This window comes from Manis javanica, chromosome 8 (assembly GCF_040802235.1).
Source record: "Manis javanica isolate MJ-LG chromosome 8, MJ_LKY, whole genome shotgun sequence".
In the NCBI taxonomy this organism is placed as follows: Eukaryota; Metazoa; Chordata; class Mammalia; order Pholidota; family Manidae; genus Manis; species Manis javanica.
In genome coordinates this window covers 68,947,378-68,974,004 of record NC_133163.1, presented here as the reverse complement: position 1 = coordinate 68,974,004, position 26,627 = coordinate 68,947,378, and the positions used below count along the sequence as shown (strand labels likewise).

At 36.2% G+C, this 26,627-nt stretch overlaps 1 long non-coding RNA gene across 1 annotated transcript in view; it reads right to left on the bottom strand.

Moving 5' to 3' along the window:
• LOC140843273 (uncharacterized) overlaps positions 1-26,627 on the bottom strand; it is a 154,971-nt gene that overhangs the window by 116,219 nt on the left and 12,125 nt on the right. The window contains exon 2 of the long non-coding RNA XR_012120888.1: positions 14,076-14,292. This is a non-coding gene — a long non-coding RNA (uncharacterized lncRNA). The remainder of the gene's footprint in view (positions 1-14,075; positions 14,293-26,627) is intronic.

Sequence of the window (26,627 nt, the reverse complement as noted above, 5' to 3'; positions counted from 1 at the left end):
CAGCACCTTCCCCTAAGAAATCTTAATATCACGTTCACTTTAAAGTACAAAATTTTAAAGGAATTCTGCTGTTTAGCACAGAGCACCTACTGGAGGGTTCATATAGAGCTAAGGGGCAATAAATTGGTATTGCATACCACCTTGCGCCCCAACCTTAAATGGCCCTGCAAACTTAATCCACTTCTCCCTCTGATCTCTGTGTTTCTTCAGTAACACTTAATACAATTTTCTCTTTAATTTTATTTGGTTACTTTATTTTTATGATTCTAATCAGAATATAAGTGAATGTACTCAAGGACAACCTTGTTCTGCTCATTGTATTCCTAGAAACAGGAAAAGTAGTAAAAATATTTGTAAAATGAATGATGAATGAATTTCCAGAATTGACCTTGAGAAGATCTCCCTTCCACGTTTCTTACTCCAAGCTTGATAGGAAGATAGCGGTGGGAGAAGAAAGGAACTAAGACGGCCAGCAGTGAGGGCCTGCTTCAGCTCATTCTTAGGCTTCCTCCTTCCTCCCTCCCTCCTTCCCTCCTCTATCCTCTTTTTTCCATCCCTCCCTTCCTTCTTTTCTCCCTCTCTCTCTTCTTCCCTTCCTCACTCTTGTTCTCCTTTTTCTTTTTAAAGAGAGAAAAGGAAGATGCCATTATAATACTCATCCTTTTCAATATATTTAACCCTTGGTACAGTGTTGACACTCCTATTCAAGTATTTTGTTGGTTCTACAATGACTTAAAAGGACAACTCTCCGGTTTTGAATTATATGGAAACTGCATATGGCCATTTGAAGATGGAATTCGTGCTGAAAATCTGCAATGCACTTTGAAATTCTACTTTCATTTACTAAGGGTTATGCCACAGGCAACATTATGCTTCAAGGCATCAAATAACCTAGTAGTACTAAAAAGCATCTAAGCTCATCATCCAATGTATCTTGAAGAAACAGTAAGATATTTGACTCCAAATTTTCTCAATGCCTCCCTCCACCCCAACATTTATTTGGTTATCTCTGAAGTATAGTCTCTAAAATCTTCCTCTGCACACATTCATTTCAATCAAGAAACCTGAAAATCACAAATGTTTTCTATATTGTATATCTCTACCAAAACTGCTATGCTCTTAAAGTGAACAGTTTACAAAATCAGGGGATTTTTGTAAAACGCATGGGAACTGTTTAATCGGGTAAGAGACTATTAGGACGCTTGCTCAACTGGTTGTATTCTTTGTTCACTGAACATCTCTAATGACTTTTCTAAAATTGTTTTTCCCTCCATACTAGAGTTAGTGCTATGAATGAATAAAATGGGGAATGCGCACAGTGGCAAGAACCTTATTTATATTGGTGCCAGAGAAAGCCTTTCTCAATGACCTTTTAGGTCTAATATTTGGAAGGAATCAGCTAAGAAAAAAGAAAAGGGAAAAGTGTTTCAGCCAGAACAAAGAGAACACCTGAAGATGCTGAGAGAGAAGGAATTTGGCAGTTTCTGGGAGCTGAAAGAACAGTTGACTATAGGGGTGAACAGTGAGAACTAGTAGATCAGTCTGCGCAGGAGCAGACCCTGTGCTGCTTCAGAGGCCATGCTAGGGAGCCCACATTGTATTTTAGCTATCCTGGTAAACCCTGGAAGAGTTAGGCAGCGTTAAAAAGAAAGCCATGGTAATGTGTGCATGCAATTTAATTAGTAATTTAAAACCTATACACGCTTATGTTACACTACAAGAAGATATGTCAAAGAAATAATCAATCTTCCCATGTTTTCTTCCATCTGCTACTTCTATAGCTTCTCTTCTTCCTTCATAATTACAACCCCTAAGTGGAATTCGTGTCTCATATCAAAATTACCGAGTATCATAATTCTTCCAAGTGATAAATATACCTCAAGAAAAATGCTGGGCATAGAAGCCACGGGGCATAAATCTGCAAAAAAGTAAAAAGCTAACCTTTTCAAACAATATTGCTTCTCTCTCACTTGCCAACTTTACATTTCCCTGTATGGCCCCGGAAGATGACTGGTTAGCCAGAGACGGGTAAGATTCCTCAAGGGAGGAACAATTTAAGACAGGCACAGTCGCAGGGGGGCCATCAGGTGAGAAATTGGGGATCGACAGAGGTGAGGCTTAGAATCTCACCCTCCGTTTTGAGAGAAATCTTCTGCATCCGTGGATGTTTTGTTGCCTTTGTCTAGCTTGGATTAATATTTAGTCTACAAGCACAGACTTGATCATCTACATTTGCCCTCTTACAGCACTAAACTATGTTTTCTACCTTTATCTTGCATCTACCTACCACTTCAGCATTTTATTTAAAAAAAAAATAATAATAATAAAGGAGAAATGTGGGATTCACATATAAATCAAGTATAAAAATCAAACGAATAATCAAAATTGACCTGATTGTTTATAGTTGATGATGCGTGATCAAAACCGAAAGTTTCTGTGATGACTGCCCTTGCACTGTTCACCATGTAAGAACTTATTTACTATGTAAGAACTTGCTCACCATGTAAGAACTTGTTCATTATGCTTCAGAAGATTGGAGACTGTTGAGAATTAGGCATGGGGTTGATTAATGATTGTGCATTGAGTCCCCTATACAGAATTTTATTGTTGTTAACAACCATATGATCAATAAATATGAGAGATGCCCTCTAAAAAAAAAAAAAAAAGAAAGCCATGGGCCCAAGAGTGATGCCTAGCCTCACTGCAGTTTCAATCTATCCCAGAAATGTAGTCTGAACAGTCAGTCAATCAGGAATTTTCTGGTCAGCACCAGTGAGGTGATCCATCACATGAGCCCCTAAAAAGATGAGGCAATCTGCATAAGACCCCCTGCACTTCCACCTTAGGGAGGTGACCTTGCCTGGAACAATCCCTTCTTTTCTTTTGCGAATAATTTTCTGCCCCATCTTCCTGATGATAAAAAACCTTCCATTTTGTACAACTCCTGAGTATCTCTTGCTTGCTAGACAGGATGCTGCCCAATTCATGAATTGCTTGATAAAGCCAATTAGATCTTCAAATTTTCTCAGTTGAATTTTGTGTTTTAACAGAAGGGAGTGGCCCAATTCTATTCACTTTTTAAGAACCCCATTAGATACATTAATTATTCTATGTAGGTATAAATATATAAATGAATGTGCTTTGGTCTTTCAGAATATAATTAATAATTTATTGGGTATATAAAACTTCTGACAGTTAAACTTCTTTGATGTTTTAGTGCAAAGAAGACAATACAAATAAAAAGTTTGGAAAAATAAAGAATGTAATATCTACATACTTACACATTAGATAAAACCATCTTTGCTATCATTATAGCACCTATACTTACAGTTTCTATGTTTCCTGGTATTTTTTGTTGTTAACATTTTAAAGCAGTAACTTTCCTGTGTTTAAAAAAACCCAGTTTCAACTAAAACACTGCATAAAAATTTGTTATATGGCTTAATCACACTTTCCTGTAAATATAACTATAGGGGCCAAGGGCAGGCCACCCTCAGATGTGCCACTTTGGTATGCAGATTATGTCAGAGCTAAAATCAATCAAGACCCAAAAAAGAAAGAACTTCAACCTTCCCCCTAACTGTGTAGAAGAATTTAAAGATAGAGGACCTGCTCCAGGAAGAGAGCAATCACCATATATGATTACATTATAACATTAACTAGGGGTGGTAGACAGGGGAAAATTTAGCAAAGATTGTTTATTAAAAAGTCCTCTCTATCTCCCACTGTTGCTGTGTGGCCCAACAAACGTTTTTTACCAAACATTTACTCTTCATATTCCTGTGAATTGCCTTCCTTCCTTCTGAAGTCCCAGATGGACCCCTTCCCCATTCTCCTTAGTTCAGGATGACATAATATATCTCATTTTGCCTGTCTTCAGAATCTTATGTCTGTGTGGATTCCTTGGACATGCACAATTGAATTTGATTTTTCCCTGTTAATCTGTTTCTTGTCAATTTGATTCTTAGACCAGCTAGGAGAACCTTGAAGGAAAGAAGAAAATTTTTCCTCCCCAACACTACCTTATTATACTTCTGGGTTATTTCTTTTTAAATTATTTTGATTTAAAATATTTAATGAGTAACTTTTTGTAATGTGTGATTTGTAATATGTGATTAACTTCTAATCATTTTATTAGCTGAGATTTCTAGAAGTGGAATTAACAAGTCAAAGACTACAGACGCTCTGTTATACATTTGTGATTGAGCATGCCTATCATACTATCCTACTTCAAGTGTTGAACATTACATATATTTTAAATATTTATAATTAAATAGGTAATTTTAAGGTGTCTTATATGTCCTTTATTTGTTTTAGTTTGTAAAACTTAATCTTAGAGTGCAGTGTAATGTGAGGATCAAAATGAAATCTTCCAAACGATTTTTCATTCAGCAGCTACATAATTAACATCTACCCTATGAAGACAGTCTTCCCGGTACTGAATGAAACAGTGAACTAAATAAAGTATTTGCCTTTGTGAATTTTATCCTCTAGAGGGAATGAAATCTTATCATTGTTCATTAAATCATTTTACCTTCCTTACTGATTTTTATATTAATTTTATAACAAATTCTTGCATATATAAAAGGATTTGTTTTGAGAACATTTATTTCCCTGTTGTGTCCATATTTTTTCCAATAGTACACTCTTTTGTCTTGTGTGCCATGCATATTAATACAAGGTAGACCAAGTCTCCATCGTTGTTGTTCTTTTACAAAATATTTTATTTAGTCTAGCCAGTTTATTTTCTAATAGACTTTTTTTTTCTTTTCTTTTTTCTTTTGGTATCATTAATGTACAATTACATGAGCAACATTATGGTTACAAGACTCCCTCCAATATCAAGTCCCCACCACACACCCCATTACAGTCACTGTCCATCAGTGGAGTAAGATGCTATATAGAATCACTGCTTGTCTTCTCTGTGTTGTACTGCCTTCCCTGTGCCCACCCGCCCACTACATTAGTGTTAATCGTAATGCTCCCTTTTCCCCCTTATCCCTCCCTTCCCACCCATCCTCCCCAGTCCCTTTCCCTTTGGTAACTGTTAGTCCATTCTTGGGTTCTGTGAGTCTGCTGCTGTTTTGTTCCTTCAGTTTTTTCTTTGTTCTTATACTCCAAAGATGAGTGAATATTTTCTAAGATATTTTACCTTTCTTTTTCAGTTTCAAAACACTCCATTGGAGTTCTGATTAACATTTAATTGAACCTATAAACTTATTTGGAAATACTAAATGTGTTTATAATATTTCTGTCCATGAATATGCTATTCATTTCCATTTATTAAAATTTGTATTTCTAAATTGTGCTGATTTTCTTCAGCTAGATTTGAGGATATATTTCTAAGATAAAAAAATATTTTTAAGATTTTTTTGGTTAGGCTTTCTCTTAGATTTGCTGTTTTTCCTATTATAAGTAGATTTTTCCCATTATAAACTCTTACTAAAGATGCTTCCATAGGAAAGCATCTTGTACATTTGTCATATGTTCATTAACTTTACTAAATTTCCATAATTCTAAAAGCTTTATTTCTCAACATTTCATAGCTGTACATGATGCCAAGTGCAAACTGCCTTCTTTTATAGTCATACACTTATTTCATGGATCACTGAGAATTGGAACATTTGAAAAATTATTAAACAATAAAGACTATAATACCTGACTATGCAGTTTATTTACTTAGAAAAAAATTTTTTTTTCAAATCTGATCTAAATGAACAGGACATAATACCTCCCTGAACCCTATAATAAACAGCATACAGTCAAACAGAATACAGATCATCAAACAATGAGCCAAGTCTGAACTAATACTTAGTGTTGATGACGATAATATAATGACTTATAGTAATTTCATGCACATTGATGTTCATTTTATGAAAGAAACAAAGTCCAAACTGAAATTGTGTATATTAAATGTGTGCAGGTTTTTTTTAATATTGATAGAGTATTTATTACCTTATAGTCCATTTGTAAATATCTACAATTGCCCTCAGAATGTCCCTTTTTCCCCCAATCCAGGATTCAATCAAGGATCATGCATTATTTCTTAATTCCATGTCTATTTTTGTTTAAGCTGCAAGAGTCCCCTCATTTTTTCTACCTTCCATGGCACTGACAGTTTTTTTTCTTTGAGAGGGCATCTCTCATATTTAGTGATCAAATGGTTGTTAAGAAAAATAAAATTCTGTATAGGGGACTCAATGCACAATTATTAATCAACCCCAAGCCTAATTCTCAACAGTCTCCAATCTTCTGAAGCATAACGAACAAGTTCTTACATAGTGAATAAGTTCTTACATGGTGAACAGTGCAAGGGCAGTCATATCACAGAAACTTTCAGTTTTCATCACGCATCATGAACCATAAACAGTCAAGTCAGATATGATTATTCATTTGATTTTTATACTTGATTTATATGTGAATCGCACATTTCTCCCTTATTATTATTATTATTATTATTATTATTATTATTATTATTATTTTTAAATAAAATGCTGGAGTGGTAGGTAGATGCAAGATAAAGGTAGGAAATATAGTTTAGTGCTATAAGAGGGCAAATGTAGATGATCAGGTCTGTGCTTGTAGACTAAATATTAATCCAAGCTAGACAAAGGCAACAAAACATCCACAGATGCAGAAGATTTCTCTCAAAACAGGGGGGGGGTGAGATTCTAAGCCTCACCTCTGTTGATCCCCAATTTCTCACCTGATGGCCCCCCTGTGACTGTGCCTGTCTTAGGTTGTTCCTCCCTTGAGGAATCTTACCCATCTCTGGCTGACCAGTCATCTTCCGGGGCCATACAGGGAAATGTAAAGTTGGTAAGTGAGAGAGAAGGAATATTCTTTGAAAAGGTTAGCTTTTTACCTCTTTGCAGATTTATGCCCTGTGGCTCTATGCCCAGCATTTTTCTTGAGGTATCTTTACCACTTGGAAGAATTATGATACTCAGTAATTTTTGACATGAGGCACGAATTCTACTAAAGGGTTGTAATTAGGAAGGAAGAAGAAAAGCTATAGAAGTAGCAGACGGAAGAAAACATGGGAAGATTGATTATTTCTTTGACATATCTTCTTGTAGAGTAACATAAGCATGTATAGGTTTTAACAAACTACTAATTAAATTGCGTACACACATTAACCGAATAGGAATACAGCTACATAACAAAAGCAGACCTACAATTACCAGCCATATCCAGTGAAACCAAGAAAACCAGTTAGGCACCCTAGACATTTGTAAAAACTTATCAATGATATGATGGATATTGTCTAACTGAATTTGAATAGTTTGAGGAAAATCAGACAAATTAAAACAACACATTCCTGGGAACTGTTCACATCCCATATGTTCTTTTAACAGTAGATAGTCTATAGTCGCACGATTTTGGAGCCCTGCAACTTGCACTTCTCCTAATTATTGGTTGAGTTCCGACAGTATAGATTCAGTCAAATTTGTTGTTTTACTGTTTGCACAGGTCAGCTTAGATATCTCCTTTATTCCAATGGCAAGTCCAGGAATGGGTGGGATGAACGCAGCTACAACTGCAACAGCTCCAGGATCTTTGTTGAAGTTTTTTCATGATCATCTTCTGGAATGACTCTTCCAGAGGATGTTGATGTTGGAAGTTCTTCTTCATATTGTATCTTAACTCGTTTTCTGGGTAGCCAAATTAGGCTTTGATCCTCTGTATAAACACAAAAAAACCCTTTGCCCACACTTTGATATGACCTTTATACCATTGTGAAGAACACTGGAGATCACCGCACAGGAACTGCTTTTTTTTTCTTAAGAGAAAGGAATATTATCAGAAAAATGTACTTCCTTAGCTGATCATCTGACACCCTTTAAAAGATCAAAATTAAGGATATGTAAAGCATGCATTAATCGTTGATTTGCAGTTAGTTTTATCCTATCAGGGAGCCAAAGGATTGCTTTAACTATTCGGGGTCTTTGGTGTTTCCATATGAATTTTTGAACTATTTGTTCCAGTTCATTGAAGAATGTTGCTGGTAATTTGATAGGGATTGCATCAAATCTGTACATTGCTTTGGGCAGGATGGCCATTTTGATGATATGAATTCTTCCTAGCCAAGAGCACGAGTAATGTTATCATTAATCTACAATTACATGAAGAATATTATGTTTACAAGGCTCTCCCCTACACCAAGTCCCCCCAAAACCCCATTACAGTCACTGTCCATCAGCATAGCAAAATGTTGTAGAATCACTAGTTGTCTTCTCAGTGTTGCACAGCCCTCCCCTTTCTCCAACCCCCCACATTATGCATGCTAATCATAATACCCCCTTTCTTCTTCCCCCACCTTATCCCTACCTATCCACCCATCCTCCCCAGTCCCTTTCCCTTTGGTACCTGGTAGTCCATTCTTGGGTTCTGTGATTTCTGCTGCTGTTTTGTTCCTTCAGGTTTTCCTTTGTTCTTATACTCCACAGATGAGTGAAATCATTTGGTATTTGTCTTTCTCCGCTTGGCTTATTTCACTGAGCATAATACCCTCTAGCTCCATCCATGTTGATGCAAATGGTAGGATTTATTTTCTTCTTATGGCTGAATAATATTCCATTGTGTTTATGTACCACATTTTCTTTATCCAGTCATCTACTGATGGACACTAAGGTTGCTTCCAATTCTTGGCTATTGTAAATAGTGCTATGATAAACATAGGGGTGCATCTGTCTTTTTCAAACTGGAGTGCTACATTCTTAGGGTAAATTCCTAGGAGAGGAATTCCTGGGTCAAATGTTAAGTCTACATTGGGCATTTTGAGGAATCTCCATACTGCTTTCCACAATGGTTGAACTAATTTACATTCCCACCAGCAGTGTAGGAGGGTTCCCCTTTCTTCACAACCTCGCCAACATTTGTTGTTGTTTGTCTTTTGGATGGTAGCCATCCTTACTGGTGTGAGGTGATACCTCATTGTGGTTTTAATTTGCATTTCTCTGATAATTAGCAATGTGGAGCATCTTTTCATGTGTCTGTTGGCCACATGAATTTCTTTTTTGGAGAACTGTTGGTTCAGTTCCTCTGCCCATTTTTTAATTGGATTATTTGCTTTTTGTTTGTTGAGGTGGGTGAGCTCTTTATATATTTTGGATGTCAAGCCTTTATCAGATCTCTCATTTACTAATATATTCTCCCATCCTGTAGGGTACCTTTTTGTTCTATTGATGGTGTCTTTTGCTGTACAGAAGCTTTTCAGCTTAATGTAGTCCCACGTGTTCATTTTTGCTTTTGTTTTCCTTGCCCGGGGAGATATGTTCAAGAAGAGGTCACTCATGTTTATATCTAAGAGATTTTTGCCTATGTTTTTTTCTAAGAGTTTTATGGTTTCATGACTTACATTCAGGTCTTTGATCCATTTCGAATTTACTTTTGTGTATGGGGTTAGAAAATGGTCCAGTTTCATTCTCTTACATGCAGCTGTCCAGTTTTGCCAGCACCATCTGTTGAAGAGACTGTCATTTCCCCATTGTATGTCCATGGCTCCTTTATCAAATATTATTTGACCATATATGTTTGGGTTAATGTCTGGAGTCTCTAATCTGTTCCACTGGTCTGTGGCTCTGTTCTTATGCCAGGACCAAATTGTCTTGATTACTATGGCTTTGTAGTAGAGCTTGAACTTGGGGAGTGAGATCCCCACCACTTTATTCTTCTTTCTCAGAATTGCTTTGGCTATTTGGGGTCTTTGGTGTTTCCATATGAATTTTTGAACTATTTGTTCCAGTTCGTTGAAGGATGTTGCTGGTAATTTGATAGGGATTGCATCAAATCTGTATATTGCTTTGGGCAGGATGGCCATTTTGATGATATTAATTCTTCCTAGCCAAGAGCATGGGATGAGTTTCCATTTGTTAGTGTCCCCTTTAATTTCTCTTAAGAGTGTCTTATAGTGTCTATAGTGTCTATAGGGTATAGGTCTTTCACTTCTTTGGTTAGGTTTATTCCTAGGTATTTTATTCTTTTTGATGCAATTGTGAATGGAGTTGTTTTCCTGATTTCTCTTTCTATTGGTTCATTGTTAGTGTATAGGAAAGCCACAGATTTCTGTGTGTTAATTTTGTATCCTGCAACTTTGCTGTATTCCGATATCAGTTCTAGTAGTTTTGGAGAGGAGTCTTAAGAGTTTTTTAAGTATAATATCATGTCATCTGCAAATAGTGACCATTTGACTTCTTCTTTACCAATCTGGATTCCTTGTATTTCTTTGTTTTGTCTAATTGCTGTGGCTAGGACCTCCAGTACTATGTTGAATAACAGTGGTGAGGGGGCATCCCTGTCTTGTTCCCGATCTCAGAGGAAAAGCTTTCAGCTTCTTGCTGTTCAGTATGATGTTGGCTGTGGGTTTATCATAGATGGCCTTTATTATGTTGAGGTACTTGGCCTCTATACCCATTTTGCTGAGAGTTTTTTTCATGAATGGTTGTTGAATTTTGTCAAATGCTTTTTCAGTGTCTATGGAGATGATCATGTGGTTTTTGTCCTTCTTTTTACTGATGTGGTGGATGATGTTGATGGATTTTCGAATGTTGTGCCATCCTTGCATCCCTGGGATGAATCCCACTTGGTCATGGTGTATGGTCCTTTCGATATATTTTTGAATTCGGTTTGCTAATATTTTTTTCAGTATTTTTCATCTACATTTATGAGGGATATTGGTGTGTAATTTTATTTTTTTGGTGGGGTCTTTGCCTGGTTTTGGTATTAGGGTGATATTGGCTTCATAGAATGAGTTTGGGAGTATTCCCTCCTCTTCTATTTTTTGGAAAACTTTAAGGAGAATGGGTATTATGTCTTCTCTGTATGTCTGATAAAATTACAGGGTAAATCCGTCTAGCCCTGGGTTTTTTTTCTTGGGTAGTTTTTTTTATTACCGTTTCAATTTCTTTGCTTGTAATTGGTTTGTTTAACTTTTGTGTTTCTTCCTTGGTCAGTCTTGGGAGGTTGTATTTTTCTAGGAAGTTGTCCATTTCTTCTAAGTTTTCCAGCTTGTTAGCATGTAGGTTTTCATAGTAGTCGTTAATAATTCTTTGTATTTCTGTGGAGTCTGCCATGATTTTTCCATTCTCATTTCTGATTCTGTTGATGTGTGTTGATTCTGTTTTTCTCTTAATAAGTTTGGCTAGAGGCTTATCTATTTTGTATAATTTCTCAAAGAACCAGCTCTTAGTTTCATTGATTTTTTATATTGTTTTATTCTTCTCAATTTTGTTTATTTCTTCTCTGATCTTTATTATGTCCCTCCTTCTGCTGACTTTAGGCCTCATTTGTTCTTCTTTTTCCAGTTTCAATAATTGTGATGTTAGGCTATTCATTTGGGACTGTTCTTCCTTCTTTAAGTGTGCCTGGATCGCTATATACTTTCCTCTTAAGACTGCTTTCACTGTGTCCCACAGAAGTTGGAGCTTTGTGTTGTTGTTGTCATTTGTTTCCATATATTCCTTCATCTCTATTTTAATTTGTTCATTGATCCATTGATTATTTAGGAGCATGTTGTTAAGGATCCATGTGTTTGTGAGCCTTTTTGTTTTCTTTGTAGAATTTATTTCTAGTTTTATACCTTTGTGGTCTGAAAGGTTGGTTGGTAGAATTTCAATCTTTTGGAATTTACTGAGGCTCTTTTTGTGAGCTAGTATGTGGTCTAGTCTGGAGAATGTTTCATGTGCACTTGAGAAGAATGTGCATCCTGTTACTTTTGGATGTAGAGTTCTATAGATGTCTATTAGGTCCATCTGTTCTAGTGTGTTGTTCAGTGCCTCCGTGTCCTTACTTATTTTCTGTCTAGTGGATCTATCGTTTGGGGTGAGTGGTGTGTTGAAGTCTCCTAAAATGAATGTATTGCATTCCATTTCCCCCTTTAGTTTTGTTAGTATTTGTTTCACATATGCTGGTGCTCCTGTGTTGGGTACATATATATTAAGAATGGTTATATCCTCTTGTTGGACTGAGCCCTTTATCATTGTGCAATGTCTTTCTTTAGCTCTTGTTACTTTCTTTGTTTTGAAGTCTATTTTGTCTGATACTAGTACTGCAACCCCTGCTTTCTTCTCACTATTGTTTGCCTGAAATATGTTTTTCCATCCCTTGACTTTTAGTCTGTGCATGTCTTTGGGTTTGAGGTGAGTTTCTTGTAAGCAGCATATAGATGGGTCTTGCTTTTTTATCCATTCTACTACTCTGTATCTTTTGATTGGTGCATTCAGTCCATTCACATTTAGGGTGACTATTGAAAGATATGTACTTATTGCCATTGCAGGCTTTAGATTCATGGTTACCAAAGGTTCAAGGTTAGCTTCTTTAGTATCTTACTGCCTAACTTACCTCGCTTATTGAGCTGTTATATCCACTGTCTGGAGATTCTTTTCTTCTCTCCCTTCTTATTCCTCCTCCTCAATTCTTTATATGTTGGTTGTTTTATTCTGTGCTCTTTTGTGTTTCCTTTAACTGCTTTTAGTGGGTAGTTGATTTTATTTTTTGCCTTTAGTTAGTATTTAGTTGGTCTGCTTTCTTTGCTTTGATTTTATTTTCTCTGGTGACATCTGTTTAGTCTTAGGAGTGCTCCCATATAGAATAGTCCCTCTAGAACACCCTGTAGAGGTGGTTTGTGGGAGGCAAATTACCTCAACTTTTGCTTGTCTGGGAATTGTTTAATCCCTCGTTAATATTTAAATGATAATCATGCTGGATACAGCATCCTTGGTTCAAGTGTTTCATTGCATTAAATATATCATGCCATTCTCTTCTGGTCTGTAAGATTTCTTTTCAGAAGTCTGATGATAGCCTGATGGGTTTTCCTTTATAGGTGACCTTTTTCTCTCTAGCTGCCTTTAAAACTCTGTCCTTGTCCTTGATCTTTGCCATTTTAATTATTATTTTCTTGGTGTTGTCCTCCTTGGGTCCTTTCTGTTGGGAGTTCTGTGTATTTCTGTGGTCTGTTCTATTATTTCCTCCCCCAGTTTGGGGAAGTTTTCAGCAATTATTTCTTCAAAGACACTTTCTATCCCTTTTCCTCTCTCTTCTTCTTCTGGTACTCCTATAATACAGATATTGTTCCTTTTGGATTGGTCACACAGTTCTCTTAATATTGTTTCATACCTGGAGATCCTTTTATCTCTCTCTGTGTCAGCTTCTATGTGTTCCTGTTCTCTGGTTTCTATTCCATCAATGGCCTCTTGCATCTTATCCATTCTGCTTATAAATCCTTCCAGAGTTTATTTCACTTCTGTAATCTCCCTCCGGACATCTGTAATCTCTCTCTGGACTTCATCCCTTAGCTCTTGTATATTTTTCTGCATCTCCGTCAGCATGTTTATGATTTTTATTTTGAATTCTTTTTCAGGAAGACTGGTTAGGTTTGTCTCCTTCTCAGGTGTTATCTCTGTAATCTTTGTCTGCCTCAAATTTTGCCTTTTCATTGCTACAGAGATAGTTTGCAGAGCTGGCATGAGTTACGGCTGGAAGAACTTCCCTTCTTGTTGGTTTGTGGCCTTCCTCTCCTGGGATAACAGTGACCTCTAGTGGCTTGTGCTGGGTAGCTGCGTGCAGACGGGGGTTCTGATTCTTGCCTGGCTGCTATGGAGTTTATCTCCGCTGTTGCTCTGGGCATCGCCCGCCTTGGGCTGCTACTCCAATATAGTGGAGCTACATTGGAGGGGGAACGGCCAGGAGGCTGTTTATCTCCGTGAGGGGCCTCTGAGCTGCCCTGCTATCCAGGGGTTTATGGTGCCCTTAGTTCCCTGTAGCTGGACTAAGAGTCCCAGGACGCTTCCGTCTGGTTTGGGGGTCCCTGTCCCTTTAAGACTTCCAAAAAGCACTCACTTTTCTTTGTCCCTGGGGCGCCGGCTGCAGGGACCCACTCACAGGTCTTACTGTCCTGTTTCCCTAGTATCCAGGACCCCACGCATGCACTGTGTCTGTGCTCTGGTGTGGATGGCTAGGGCTGGCTATTTAGCAGTCTTGGACTCCCTCTCCCTCCGCGCTCTGACTCCTCTCCTCCCGCCCGGATCTGGGGTGTGGGGTGCTCGGGTCCCACCAGGCCGGGGCTTGTATCTTACCCCCCTTCACGAGGTGCTGGGTTCTCGCAGGTGTGGATGTGGTCTGGGTGTTGTCCTGTGTCTTCCGGTCTCTCTTTTAGGAAGAGTTGTCTTTGTTGTATTTTCAAATATATATGTGGTTTTGGGAGGAGATTTCTGCTGCTCTACTCACGCCGCCATCTTGACTACGCCTCCCAAATGTGTGCAGTTTTTATATATCAATTGTACCACAATAAAGCTGTTAAAAGAAATAAAGGTAAATTTTAAAAAACTAGAAAGTATTTTCCATTCTATAATTTGAATGCATCTTAATTTGTGAAATAACCTTTTTATTTCCACAGGGCATAATGGTTACTGGATCCTAATTATTTCTCCATCTCATAGAATCATCAAACTAGAAATCTTTCCATAATAAAAAAAAAGTCAACAGTGAACAGTATGCATATTTGAAGGAACATAGTCTGATATATTTTTCACAGTTCTGAGGACTAGAACCACTGATATATAAAAATATGAAAGACATTGTGTTGTTATAATACCTGACTATGCAGTAGATGGAAAACAAAACAATAATCACTCTTCATAGGCATAGAGATATTTTTCTGCACTCACTAGCTATATCTGACAATACCACCCATCTTTTTGTGATTTTGTTTTTCCTAGAAGTATAGCCCTTTGTGGAGCCAAGAGTCAGTAGTTATTTATAGATTAGCATATGTTCCCTTTACAAGGACATTCATGTGAAGGTGAGTAAGCAAGATTTTCAAAGGGCAAAGGGTGGCAAAAGAACATCATCTGTAGGACAGAGTACTGGATACTATTTAACAGGGCTAGATCAAGAGAAGGGGTAAAGGCAAGAGACAGAGAAGGAAGAGGAAGAAGAATGAAAATCAAGAGAATACAATGTTGTAATTCAAGGAGAGATGTCCAAGAATGAGTGTGTCATCAGCAGAGTTGATGGTTTTGGATGATATGTCCACTATAAAATTAAATAAACAGAGTCTGCTTTCACAGGGGAATATGCCAGGAAAAGTGATAATGTTTGTGTTAAAGGCAAGGTTCCATTTCATGTTCCCTTAAATAAAATATTCAAGTTGCCCTGAAATATTGAAAGGAATTAATGTGAGGGGAAGTTGAATGGCATTTCAGAGGAAATTTTTATGTTATCTTATTAATTATTGTAATACCTTTTGAAGTATTGCTATTTTCATCTACAATCTGGAGGAAGTAACCGAAGCACAGAGGGGTAAAGTGTTTGTCTCCTAGTTGAATGGCAAATTAGATGAAAATCCAAAATCTGCAAATTTTTAGATCCCCAAAACATATTAACCTCATTCTTTAGTAGCTGTTTGCACATACTTGCCTTCAAATAAAAAGGAGATATAACCAAAAGTAAATAAACAAAATCAATATTTTTGTTCTTAAAAAGTTATAAATTTCAATTTAAAACCCTTAAATAAAATATCTTAGTGTATCTGTTAACCAGTATTTTAAAAAAAGTAAAGAAAAATTTAGTAGTCTAAGAATTAGAACAGAGAAGAAAATAATCCTGGGATGATTCCAGTACCTTTTGTTTATCCATGGGTGGATAATTTGCTTTGTGAATTATTCATGACTAATTTTGAATCTCAGAGCTGTGTTGCCCCACTGCCTGGTTAGCTCCCAGGCCCTTTCCTCCCACCACCCAGCTGGTGTGTACTCAGGAAGAAACTCTTTTTAATATGAATCCAAGCAAAACACAATTAGGAAAGCAAATGTGCTGGAAAAATAATAATATCATGAATTACAAAGCCAAATATGAAAGATTTGAATGCCACCTACCCTTTTGAAGTATCCAACTATTGTTTTTCGTGATACTTAGGTAATTGAGTTGGGCTGGCCATGTCACAAAGAGACCTCTAATCTTTAAGAGAAGTCCCCTTATTTGGTTAATCAAATAATTAAATTACAGAATTTGACTATGTCAGAGAGTAGCTGCAAACTTGATTACTTTCTAAAGGCCTACAGGCTCTCCCTCAAGAAATAGATCTAGCTATTGGAAGAATCGTAGTCATAACTTGAAACCACATTACTCTCTCATGCTGAAAATACCCAGAGCTAAAAGGACCTCATACCTCCTCATCGGAAAGGCTGTAGAGCTCCCACCCACCTCACAACCCATCTCCCCAACACATGCACAAACACACACACTCCTCTTTGACACTTTAAAGTATCAAAAAGTATTTTTAAAGCCCCAAAAAGACGTCACTCTAGATTCTGCGGCTTAAGGTTAGCTAGTACACATAAATACTATTATTTAAAAAAATAAAACAAATTCTATCATATTTATGGACATTGTGCCCATTTTCAAATGACAAAGTTTTTAGCAGAGTTGTATCAAACTAATTCACTTCCTTAATAATTAATAACATTCACATATAGGTACATGGATAAAATATAAGTTTCCCTAAGGTTTTCATTATGCAAGAGGACCAATATTTAAAATACTTTTTAAAGACTAGGAAAAGAATACATGCTCACTGCTAAATTTAAACTCTGAACTCTATTGTAATTTTATTAGTCACTAAATTTACTAAATTATTTTTCTAAATAAATTGACTCAGATGAAAATACTTAAACCACTCATTGATAATTTTTTGAATATATTTAAATAAGTAATTACTCTTTATATTACAGTCTTTCTTTTGCAACATTTACAAAACTACTTAATGTTCATATTGAAATTAATGTTTATTAACAAATTACCATTTGCCTATACAAGTAGAGTTTTGTTAAATGACTCCCATATTATAAGGGATTTGAATTAAAGCATGTACACTTCTTTAAGTATTTTCTTTTTTTTGCAATAACATGCCTAAAGATTAGCATAATTCATTTTCAATAAATTAATGTTCTTCTTCAGAATAATAATTATTCTCATTTTGAACTGTTAACTAGCTTCTTATTTACAAAAAGTAATTAAGTGTTGATCAGAGTATGGCATCTTCTGAGGCTTTCTAATCACCAACCCTACCAATTCAGAGCCCTTCTTTGCTGACCCAACATAAATATACTTAACTAATGATTTATGGACCTGGAAGAGCCTTCTCTTTCTGCACTAAACTTTTCTAAGAATTATTTCAAATATTTTTCTTCATTTCACAGATGCCCTTTCTTCTTTTTAATATCTCAATCTTTGAATTTGTTACTTGCTCAAGGGAACTAAACAGTAAGTTAAAAAAAATTTTCAAGTTAACAATCAAAAATTGTAACAAAACTCCATCAAGGTTATGGAGGTATTCCCACTTCATTTACGTTAATTAGAAAACTTCTGTTCCAAGGAATTGTTTTTTCACAGCACTTTGCAAATTTTCATGTTAAAGTATCAAAGCATAGAATGTAAGAAATGGAAGGACCCAAAATATCATCAAATTTAACCCTATCTTATTTATAGATATATTGACTGAGGCCCAGAAGAGTGAGAAAATATCTATAAAGTCACACTGCTAGTTAATATCAAATGGTATGCTATTTTCATGTAGGTTAAAAAAATTTATTATTTGTCAATCACTACAAAATTATTTCTATATATACACATACACATACATCAGTGTGTTTTATTGATTTTGTCAACTAAAAACATCTTGTATCTCAATACAATGCTGCATCCTAGATGTGATCCTAGAACAGAAAAGAGAAAATTAATAGAAAACAGATGAAATCCGAAAATTTAGAGGTTAGTTAATAAGTATATACCAATGTTAATTTTATGTTTTGGAAACTGTACCATAATAATTTAAGATGTTAACATTAGAGGTGTTAAAAACAAGACAACAGGGCCAAAATGGAGTCACTAACGCTAAGCCCCATGTCACCAAACCAAGGCTTAATTATAGTTTCAGCTCTCCCAGAAGTGGAATTTTAAACCAATCAGGAATTATGCTCTCAGCATTAGTTAGGTCATCTGCCTGATAGGCCCCTGCCATTCCCTATGGGAAATAACTTGCCATAACCAATCCAATTTTTTGTCTAGTGTAACTTTGTTTTTCAACTCCCTTCTCCCTATAAGTCTTTCATTCTGTACTACAACTCAGAGTTCCTTTCTATCTGCTAGATTGGATGCTGCCCTACTCACATTGATTTCTGCCCAAATAAACTCTTAAAATTGTTAATATGCCTCAGTTTATCTTTTAACAGAGGAAACTGAGAGAAGGGTGTACAGGAACTTTCTACTATTTTTACAACTTCTCTGGAAAACTAAAATTATCCCAATACTTATTTTATACAATTTTCATATACATAATTATAAATTATAATTAAAATAGTTAATTATGATAATTCAGAATTACAAATAAGGCCACTTATCTTAGACATCTGAAAAAAGAATAAAGATTCAGACTTTATGCACAAACTACCCTTTCATTATAAGTCATACTTCTGTTTGGAGCCTTATATATATATATATGTCATAAATCGGGTTTCTCAGGAAAAAGAATCTGAGTCAGAGTCCTATCTGCAGGGGTGAGCTCTGAAGAATAATATCTGTTAGGTAGCAAGGAAAGCAGGTTTGGGCAGAGGAAGAATTTACATACAATAAAGTAACAGAGGACTCAGCAGATCCAATGGGATCCACTAATGTGAGATCACAGTTCAAAGATGTTCCAAGGAGAGACAAGACCTTTGTATCCACTACTCTGACAAGCCCTTGGCAGGAGGCTACCTTGGGGAGGGGTCATACATTGGACTCTCAGGTCAGTTGTAATTTCTGGGGAGGGTCTCAACTGTAATCTCAGCAGGGAACACTCCTGGCAGCTGAAGGAATGAACACCTTTGTCCTAAAAAGGGGATCTGGGTATTGTGTCACAGAAGTCATTAAAATGAAGCTAACTCTTCAGCATTAAAAGTGGTCACAGAATAAATATGAAAGTAGGCAAGGAGTAATTTTCCTAGGCACAGGTAGTTTAAGCCAGGTGAGGCTTGCCTTAATTTTCTTTGTTCCAAGTAGTTTTTACCTTGAATTTTTCTTCATGTTCATACCTGTAATTGCCTATACTTTTCATAACATCTACCCCACCAGGTTAGCTATTGGAGCTGGAAAGGAAATTCAGAATAAGTTAAAAATGTACTGTTTGGGGTCTTTCAGGATGTAATTTCAGATGTGGGAAATACATAATGCCCCCTGAGTTGTCTAACAAGGGTATAGTAAATTCTCAACTGACCCCTACCTTTCACATCTGTACAACCTTCATTTTCATTAGACATTGCTAAGTTATGTTGTGGTAACTAACCAATCCCGAAATCCCAGAGGCTTAACACATTAAATCTTACATGGCCAATGTAGGTTAGCAAGGGTACACAGAAGACTGTCATGTTGTAGTGGCCCCATGTGGAATACACTGACTCCAAAGTTACTGCTGAAGAAGTAGATAAGAAGGGAGGAGACACATCTGTCCTTAAATACCTAGAACAAGAGTGACATATCTGCTGACAATCCTTTGCCTAAAACTTATCACATAGTTATAACCTAACCACAGAAGAAACTGAGAAATGTAGTGGAGTGCATGGAGTTCTAATAGACTTTGCCAAAACTGGCTACTGAACCTCCTGGAATATTCTTATACATAGCTCCAACCCAGTAAAGAAAGATTAAATTTATATGTCAATCTCCTTTATTTCATTATTAGCTAGAGTCTTATCCATCAGTATAGCTTCTCTGAGCAAAGAATAAGATCAGTCTTGGTGCCATATATATTTTTATATCAGCTATATTGGTTAGTGAAGGAACCACTTGAACATGTAGACAGTTGACATTTTTAAGGACACACAGTAAGTGCTTTGGTGAGTTATACAATCATGGGAAGACAGAAATTCCATTTTAAAAAATCTTTTGATTTTATTATGGAGATCAGCCTTACAATCCTAAAGTTGTACACTTAAAATATTTAGGCAGTTCTGGTTGTTTTATAAAGAGCCACAGTGAATTAGAACAAATAGGATATGCAAAAGTTGTCGGCAAATATCCAAATAGGACATTAGTAAACAGCACCAGAGGGGGAGACTTTAGTACCAAGGCATGTATTTCCTTACCATATGGTCCTAGTTTTTCAGTTAAAATGTTCTCCTTTCTTAAAAAATTGCCTCTCTTCTCTGTTAATGGTAGAGCAGGCCTGTTTTATAAATTATAATTTTTATCACGAATAGTGGTCACTTGAATGTATCTTTTTATTACAAATGTATAAAGTAATAGCTGAAAACCTGGGTCCTGCTTGGGTGCAGTTCTTGGCTCTGCCACTTACTATGTCCATGGGAAATCAATTGAGCTCTCTGTGGTTCAGTTCTTCATCTGTAAAATGGACATAGTACTATTATCTACCAACAGGATTGATGTAAGAACAAAAAGGTTGGTATTTTTAAAGGGCTTAGTGCAGTGCCTGGTGCACAGTAAACTGTATGTTTGCTTTCACTATTATTCAGCCACTTATAAATGAATTTGTTTTATAAGAGAAGAAGCTTTTTATAATAGAAAAGTCCTATATAAAACTCATAAAATATTGGTACCATGTAAAATTTAAAGTCACAAAATAAATTTTGCAAACATTATTCTTTTCTTTTCCTGTTCCATGATCTTCCCAATCAGAAATTCAGTTCTAAGGGAAAATATGTTAGCATGTTCTGTTTATTAACTAAATTATTTTCTTATGTGATATCAGCTTAAGGAAGTAATTAAGGAATAAAAGAGGAAAAGAAGATTTTTTCTTTCCACATACTGAGTTCTGCATGACTACTCCACTCCCACACATGCACCAATGTGCCCACTGTCACACAGCAAAACACTGATTGGCCAAGAAAAGATAAAACACTGTGGAAAGAAGGGGATGGAAGAAGAGCCGAAGGATGTGGGAAATTTCATGCTTGGAGACTTTTTGTAGTCAAAGGGAAATGCAGGATTGAAATTCAAGCTTTAAAAGGATAAGTCAAACTTTTGCCTACTTCTCTCATGCCCTGGAATGTTCTCTTCTAGCAGAGAATGGAAGTGATCAAAGCCTTTATAGGTTTAGAGTCTTGCAGACGAACTTTCCTTCCACTGGTATCCACGGACAGGACTTCTCTTGGTCCTACCAGTGGGCAAGCAGGAGACATCCACTTCTGACTGCTGCAGGGCATTGCCAAGAACTTGTCACTTGAAAGCCATAGGCACCCTAACTCCAGAACACATGCTATAAGCTGAATTGTGTCTCCCCAAAATACACACGCTGAAGCCCTAGAATGTAACTCTATTTGGATATAGTGCCTTTGAAGAGGCAATTCAGAATGGGTCCTAATCCAATCCAACTGGTACCTTTTAGGAAGAAATTTGGACACACAAAGAACACCAGGAATGTGTGTGCACAGAGGAAAAACCAGGTGAGGACACAGTAACAAGACTGCCATCTGTAAGCCAAAGATAGAGGTTTCAGAAGATATCAGACCTTGATCTTGGACTTCCAGCCTCCAGAACTGTAAGAAAATAAGTTCGTATCATTTAAAACCCCCGGTTTATGATATTTTGTTATGGCAGTGCTAGTATACTGATGCAACATATTTTTGTACTCAGTAAAGCAACCTACCTATTTGTTTACAATCCACTCTCCGCCAGGCAACCTTATAATATGTAATATGTCTCATTTAACATTAGTTCTTGTGTTGGAGAAAGTAAACTAAGTGAAAACTTACATACTGTACTGCTTCACTTCTGAAAAAAATATTCTCACTCTGAAACTCTGGGGTGGTGAGAAATAGCTACATTTATGTTACTTAAACTCTATCATACATTTATCCATAATAATTTTTAATTTTGGAAGAAGTGATGTTGAAATTATATTCAAATTATCATTCTTTGCTCCCTCTATTGTACTCCCCCGAGCTAAGTTTATTAATACCAAAGATTTCTATTCATTCTATGTAAATTTACTAAAGTCTGTTAAATCTCCTGATTGCTGACATTTTAGAGTTTTATACACTTTTTGTCTCTCTTTTGACAAATCACACACACATCTTCAGGGACTCTTATTACAGAGCTAAGTACATTGTCTGACAAAAGCTGAATAATTTTAATAGATAAATGACAAATTGTAACAAAGAGCTCTACTGGGTTAATTTCTGAAATCGTTTACTGTATGTATAGAAAACTGGCAGAAGTAATTTGATGAAGTGTAGGTTTTCTATACATAATAAAAAGAAAGAGAAAATTATTAGTAGATATATTCGATAAGATCAATCTATTTGATGGATAACCACAAAAATAATCTACCAGTACAAATATGTCTTCTTACTTTCTTATTAGGTTCTTTTTTTCCCGGGACTAAAAAGCGATGTCACCAGTTATTCATCATCTATCACTTCCATCATTTAGATTGCTGCCTTAGTGGGCAATGAATCCAGGAAGGTCAAGTTCAAATGAGAAAAGGAAGCAATTCTACTACTACAAAATCAATGACATCTGAGACTTCAAAAACAAAAAAGCGTTATAATTTAACTATATGCCTCTGGGTGCACTTTTCTTTGTGTGCTTAGTTTACACTGTGTGACGTGTGTGTGTGTGTGTGTGTGTGTGAAGGAATGTGCTTGATGGGATCACTGTGTGATATGTTCTCTGCAGGCGCTAGAAAAGATCAAACAGAGAGAACCATCATTCACAAAGTGAAGTGATTTTCTTCTTTATAAGCTCCTGATGTAAACAGACTGATGAGCACAACATGATCCTTACTCACTTGCATGACATCATTCACAATCACAGCTAAATGTTTCTATGTGTCAAAGCCTGGAGAGTCAGTACCAGATTGTTGTCTGATTGGCATATAACCTAAAATGGTATTTCCTTGATTTTAGTTAGTGCTTATTTTACAAGATTTCTGGTCTCTGTAAGGAGCAGGTCAAAGAGAGTGAGCACTGAGACAATGTTAGAGTTTAGCCAGCTCAGAAATGAGCAAGCTGTGTGAGTAATTGAACAGCAACTTTATAGAATATTTGTTGACTACAGTGAAATAAACAAATAAATAAATAAAAGAATACATATCTTATTTTTAAATCAGAAATTACATAGGACATTCTTTGGAAAGACAGGGTTTGTAAGCATGTGGCACATGATCTTTGTTCATAATTTATTCTCATGTTCAAGATATTTTTAAAAATCCATTTTCTTACAGGCTCTAATTTTGCTGCTACATTTACTGCCAATTAAGCAGCAGCTTTTAGTATATGGAGGCCCCTCTGAAAATTCACCTTCTGAGTTTTCATTTAAGTCAGAATCTGGACCCAATCTGCCACATCATAGCTAGCAGAAAGTGAGGAGGACTCAAAGATCCTGCCGGTATAAACAGACTCCCTCAAGGGAGCAGCCAAGTAGTTTTAAGAAAAAAGAAAAACAATCCCTGGGTAAAAATGTTTCACGGTACATTGAAAAAGCTTTGTATACTTTCCAGTAATAACATATAATTATTTTTAATTAGAAATGAAAGTATGAAATGATGTAATATGTAAAATTTATAAAAAGGTCAGATCAGAAGGGATTGGGAGATAAAGCTTCCTATAAATTAGGATAGTGTTTTCTTCTAATAATTATATCTTAATGTTGTGCAATATCTTAGTATGTATAAGAGCTATGAGCAGTAGGGCAGACTCCTGTTTTTAGACATCATGAAAAAGAGATGGAAAATTTCAGCAGCTAAGTTATATAGTTCATTTAAACATGTGTCAAATCTTTGTTTTGGTGTCAATATCACTAAACGCTAAAATACAGGCAAGCAAAAGAAAAAATGCAATGATACATATCATGTGTGGATATGAATGAATTAAAATCCATACATATTATTTGCTATTAAAATCAACTAGAGTATCTTTTTCTTCTGTATTCTCACTGACAAATAAGAATTTATCCAACATATCTGAAGGAACATGGCAATGTCCTATCATTATCTATGGTTATATCAGACATGATGGGTACTATTAAAAATTTTTTTAATGTCAGCTTTCTCAGTTAATAGATTTTTACCTAATAGCAAGCTGCATCAGTTTCCAAGAGTCAAAGAGTGGTTTTCAGTAGTCTGAGCTTTTGATTGATCTGAGCCATGTTTAGCTTTAATCTATCCTTGCACATGACTAGGAAAAGAGATGCTCTATCAGATTCTGTCCTTGTAGCTTCAAGTCTTTCTCTGTGTGCATTAAGAGTGGGAAAAGTTTTCAAATTCAAGTAGGGTCAGGATTTAACTCTTATTTGGATTTTATTGTGACTGACGCAGAGAGAATTTGCAATCTCCACAAAAGAAGGGGTCAAGACCTAGGGGAAAATTCAGAGGGTTAGGTGAGGTTGTGACACCTGGCTTGAGCAAACACAGAGTTAATGACTTGGAAATGGATTTCAACTTACTCTGGTATGAAACTCAGTGCTGAGTCACAGAAGAACCAGAGCTAACAGTTCCAAACAAGTATGGGTTGGGAGCAGGGCAGACAGGAAGTTGATGCTAAGTGAAGCACAACAGTGGGAGCTTGATGCAGGCTGGGAGAGATACACAGAGTGCGTTATGAGTTTGGGGGTAAGCAGATGGGATGTGACTGTCAGCCTACTGGCTAATTAGAAAATATGGGTTTTGTTAAACCTGAGCTCTAAGAGAAATGCCTTTAATGTGTACAATCTGACAGAATGGACAACTGATTTTTTTTTCACATTGTGAATTATTCCATAGTACCACATTTATTTATGAACTATGTTTCTACAACTTGAAATGACAAGAAATGTCATTTACTCTAAGAAAGAAAAATCCTTCCAGAAAATTTTCAAAAAAAAATTACCAATTAGAATTTTTAATGAGGTATAATATCTCAAAATATTATAAGAGTAATGTTGTTAAATATTATATTAAAGAGATATAACTCAGAATAATATCTTAGTTGTTACTGACCTGAAAATAAACCTTGATTCATTTACAAATAAGTTTATAAACTTGGAATAAACCACATCATATTTGGGAAAATTAGTCTATTTTGTCTATTGAAGATAACATCACTTCAGTGTTTATCTTCCTGATAAATGCAACATAATCCATTATATAAACAGACAACTTGAATTTCAATCAGGTCCTGTTTTGGGTTTCTGGACCCAATTCCAATGTGTGTGTGTTGAGGGTGGGAGAGTGCTTTCCAGACAACACCAAGAAATTATCAGACACAAGTAGGTACTGAGAATTCAACTCAATTCTGACACTGTCTGCCCAGAGATAGTGTCAGATTCTACAGACTGAGGGCTCAGTCCTCCCCTTAGGACTGCCCCCCTTCCCAGCTTCAGACACCAGTCATAAACCCTGGCTGTTACCTGTGCTTCTGACCCATCAGCTGCAAACTGTAGTTTCTAAAGAACCCCACCCCCTCCCCCCTGCCTCCAACTCAGGATGCCAACCACGTCTGTGCTGTTACCTGAACTGGCGACTCAAAATTTCAACCCTTTAATTACAAAGTTAGTCTTCTTGTGACCAGCCCCATCTTTAGCTGCTTTCAGAAGTCACCCCATTCACATAACAAAAGACATTTTTATCGTTCTCTTAGGAATTCCAAGGGTTTTTGCTCTGTGCCAGAAAATAGGATGAAGGCCAAATATCTATTTATTAGAAATCACAATATTACAGGCCGTCTCCCAGCAGCATAGTTCAATCTGCTTTGTAGAAACTGATTTAATGCTGACATACCTGGGGCCACGTGCACCAAGGCTAAATGCTCGACTAAAGCATTGCTTGACTGCTTTCTTTTCACTCTGTTGAAAGACAGACCATATCCAACAGATCAGTCTAGCTGGATCTATTCAGTAGTAGTAGTGGTAGTAGTAATACAAGCTGAAGTACTGCTTTGCCAGAGCTGTTAAATGCTTAATACTTAGTATATGAAAGAGATAATCGAAACAGGAGGTTTCATTCTGTCCTTTCATGGGAAGAATTCACTGACTGGAATGTTCATATTACCAAGATAGGAAATCTTCTAGACAACTATATTTAAAATGTCTAATTGTTAAAATCATTGCCCATTTTGAATCAGAATTGTGAAAAGCATCTTATTCCCTCTTCTTAGGTGCTATTAGATATATTTTAAAGTTTGTTGCAATGCTGCTAGTTATTACATTTTTCTGCAGAGGTACCTTAAGGCATAGTTTTCTGAAAATAATTTATTAAGAAAATATTGAGCATTAGGGAAATGAAAATATTTTCCTGCTAATGGCAACATATCCAAAATAACAGCTTAATAAGCAATGATACCTGACCTGTGAAATTAAAAAATTAGATCTGGGGAGAAATTGCTGATGTCCAATAACTTTTTATCTCTCATTTTGAATTGCAATGGAAGGGAATGAAATGAAGCAGAAATGTAAGGTTTAACAAAATGGCAGGCATAAAAAGAGTTCAAACTCATGATAAAAATATGAGAAATGTTTAGATAGAAGGAATCTCAGATTATTTGGATCAAGTTCTGCATTTTATTAGAGAAAACTTAAGCTCCAATTAAATGTCTTGCTCTCATCATTTCTTCCCCTCCCATTCTCTCCTCAACCTCCCCAGTCAGGCTTTTGTCCAT